The following is a 4054-nucleotide window of genomic DNA, read 5'->3' on the forward strand; positions in this document are numbered from 1 at the left end:
TGATTGCAACAAACATTATCATCCTTTTTAACAATAGGTTCAGCAATCAAACACTTGGCATGCATCTTAAGAGATTCATTTTCACATTTAAGATCATCAACAAGTTTGTTAGACAAAACTAGTTTAGCATCCAAGTCCATATTCAAACATTCAAACTCTTTCAGCTTTTCAAGAGAAATTTCAGCAAGTTTTTTATATTTCTCAACCAATTTGTTGGACTCATTGAGCTTAGCAATCAAATCATCCTTTTCACAAAATAACTTGCTCAAATTCTTTTGAAACTTCTTAGTATTTTTCTTGAAGAGTTTGTCAACAACACCCATAGATTCAAATAACATGTCATCACACTTATGAGGATTAACACTCATAGAGGCATTTTCACAAACACGTGGCATGTTACATTCATCACCAACCAAATCATGCAAAGAGTCATACAAAGCACAATCCATGGCAAATAAACACAAGGGGTCAAGGATCACACTTAGGTATTTAAACCACAACAAGTGTACCCGCTCTGATACCAATTGAAAGTTCAAAAACGTGTACAAAAACACTTTTGAACGTTTAGACCCCCAAAAATCAATTTAATCAACACAAGCAATATGTTAAACAACTAGTGTGCGGAAACTTAACATATGCTATAACATGGAATTGATTAAACAACTATCTAAGCCACAACAAAATAAACCACAGCAGATAATGTAAAGGCAGAGATAGAGAGGAAGGAAGATGCAAACACAGCGATAACACCAGATATGTTATCGAAGAGGAAACCGAAGACCTCGGCGAAAAACCTCTCCGCCGCCCTCCAAGCGGTAATCAATCCACTAAAAAATACAGTTGGGATACAAGGACAGCAATAGACCCTCCAAGCCTAATCTACCCAATGCACCTAAGCCCTCCAAGCTTCTTGCTCCAACGAGGTTGCGCCGAACCTTTTTCTTTTCTAGCTTTCCGGATTCCGCTACTACACCGTAGCATCCACCAATAAATATTGGCTCCTTCCTAACTGCTTCCCAGAACTCCAAACGTCTGTCTCACAGAGATGATAATGGTGAGAATCAGGTTTGGTATAAAGGCCTCTCAAGGATTTGACAATGGAGAGGAAGAGAGTGAGGGATTTTGATGAGACTCTAAGGTAGAGATTGTGGGTGAAACAATCTGGTTTTTCTTTAGGGTTTCTCTCTCAAAATTCTCTCTGGAAACTCTCTTTCAAACGTGGGTTAAAAGGGTATTTATACTGGAGTGAAGAGGAATGCGAAACGTCAGGTTTTTCCAAAACAGGGGTGGCTCGCGGCTTGACCTCGCGGCTTGACTAAGTCGCGAGTTCCAGTCGCGAGTTAACCGTATGGCCAGTTGTCCTGTTTTGTCCTGTAGTGCTCCAGCTAGCATGACTGTTCATCTTCCAGCATGCTTGGCACGTGTGCATCTTCTGGCGGGTTGAAGCCGCGAGTCCAGCCGCGAGTCCCAGCTGCGACACTCTGTTTTCTTGCACACTCTTGAGCAATCTTCACACTATCTCACTCACTACCCTTACAACAATCCCACCTAAATACAGGGTTACTAAATGCTGAATTACAAGCAAATTTGGCACGGAATAAAGCCAATTAGATGGTTGAATAAATTCAACCTTACAATTAGTATTAAGATAATGTTTCGTAACCCATAACCAACCCGAAATTTTTCTTGACCATAAAAATGTCAATATTTAAATAAACATCATTGTCCAAGGCGAGGCAAAGAGAAGGAACAAAATGGTTACATTCTCAACCTGAATCTTGAGCTGAGAAAATATTGAACTTAGCTAAAGGAAGAAACTAGGAGTTTATGAATTTGGACACAAATTCATCAATGTTCTTGTCCGAACTGCCACCCTCACTTATAGCCTCTATTGCTAAACCCCTCCATTTCTTAGCATTCTCTTTCATTTCTCTCCCTCTCTCTCCCTCCATTACTTCTCTAATGCAAAACTCAAATCTCTTTTCTTCCCAAAATACCATTCTCACCAACCTTAGACCTCACTCCCATCTTCCACACATCCTGAACAAACTTGGAATTTGGAATTTGATCTGTCCATTGTGGCATCCCCACTAAAGGCACTCCCAAGCTCAATGCCTCTAAGGTTGAATTCCAACCACAATGTGTTAAAAAGCACCCAATAGCTTATTTGCCAGCACTTCCAATTGGGGGCTGCATTGCACTACCAACCCTTTATTTCCTATATCTTCCACAAACTTTTCAGGGAGCTTTGCCTCCTCTGAAGCCTTAACCACCCACAAGAAATAAAAATTGCTTCCTTTTAAAGCAAATGCCAATTCCTCCATTTGGTTGTTGCTCAAATTGGCCATGCTACCAAATGACACATAAATAACAGATCCTTCTGGCTTAGTGTTGAGCCAATTAGTGCAATAAGAGTCTAATACAAAAAGGTTAAGTCCATAGTCTTTGTCATTTTCCACACGGTTGTCTAAATAGAAAGATGGAATTGTTGGCCCAATTGGTAGTAATCGACAGAATTTAGACATGGAATCCACCACCTGATATGGGAAAGGATAAATGAACAATATAATCAAATTTCGGCTGGTACAAAGGTTACAGAAACATTCTATATGCAAATGGCTCATGATCAGTTGTAAACTTGTGCTTTGCTGCTTGGACATATTGATATAAAAAGTCACAACATCTGAAAAGTAAAAAAAAAAAGCAACATCTCTATTACATAATTACTCACCTCAACCACCTCTAGCTCGTTGAAGGTGTTGACAAGTACGGCATCAGCTTTCTCCTAGTTAGCAAATTGATTTACCAACAGCTCAAGGTAAGATGGGTACGAATTAGACATACGAATGAAAGATGGCATGTCTTCTAGCTCAAGCACAGGTAGACCAGGAATTGAGATGGATATGGAAGTAATTGGTAGCTTCAATAGTCCACGATGCACTTGATAGTATATGAAATTCACAGCCAAGTTTGAGTAAAGAAAGCAGCACCAAATATACCAAATTTTTTAGCTACTTCCAAAGCCCAAGGTAAAAAAGGGTCATAGATTGTGCAATCAATTGGGTTTGCAGTGTTTTTGTGCTTTATAATGAGGACAGCTAGTGTTTTTGAGCCTATAGCTACCATACGAGTGTGATATTCTTGGATGTTTTCTGCTTGGGCGAACCCACCTTCATCATAGCCATCTGATATTGTATCAAATTGGAGTGAGACTGATGATTGGGGTTTCATGGTGTTGTGGATGAAAACGGTTGTGGCTACTGTAGCTTTAAGCCCTTTGGAGACCAAACGTTTAGAGAACTGGAGCATTGGATTTATGTGACCTTGGCTTGGATATGGTAAAGCTAAGACATGGCAGAGGATTTGCTGGCTTTTGACAAAGCCGAGCTTTATTGTAACAAACTTATTAGTACTTAATCTATTTCAGCATTGGTTTATCAAAAAAAAAAAAAAAAAAAAGCTAAGACATGGCCTCTGTATGCTTTGTTTTCCATCTCTCAATTGGGAGCTAGCTTAAAACTATAAGTTTAATTTCTTTGTAACTTGAGAGCTATCTTAGGAAGAGAGTTGCATATCTTGCCATCATTTGATGAGCCCTATTTGTAGAAGGAAGCTAAGTATGCAACTCAACATTTCCCAAAATAAAATAAAAAAGAAAAAGACGTTTAGGTTTTCTCTTTGCAATTTCAAAAGTTGAGGCATATTTTTAATTTCGAGTACAATTAATAAGTGCTCTTAGAACATTTGTTAATAGATCATTTTAAGAAAAATTTTATACTACTTTTATGAAAAATATAAAATAATGTATAAAAAATTAGTTATTTTTTCTCTTTTCCTATAAAAAGTTTCTAAAAATATTATTTAAGCCAATGCCCTTGCAGGGCTTAATGGGAAATTATTCATCTACCCCATCTTCTCCCACTTGCATTTGTTTTTTTTTTTTTATCTTTCTTTCTTCAACTTTAACATTTACTTTTTTTATTGACAAAAAATTTTTTCTTTTAAAATAGAAATTTTTTTATATAAAAAGGGCATGAAAATCAATTTTTATACA

The 4054-nt window shown here is 37.5% G+C and overlaps 1 pseudogene; it reads right to left on the reverse strand.

Moving 5' to 3' along the window:
- Positions 1-1671: 1671 nt before the first annotated feature.
- On the reverse strand, positions 1672-3571 carry LOC126703417 (UDP-glycosyltransferase 74F2-like; annotated as a pseudogene).
- Positions 3572-4054: the final 483 nt, after the last annotated feature.

The sequence above is a fragment of the Quercus robur genome, chromosome 10, assembly GCF_932294415.1.
Source record: "Quercus robur chromosome 10, dhQueRobu3.1, whole genome shotgun sequence".
Taxonomy (NCBI): domain Eukaryota; kingdom Viridiplantae; phylum Streptophyta; class Magnoliopsida; order Fagales; family Fagaceae; genus Quercus; species Quercus robur.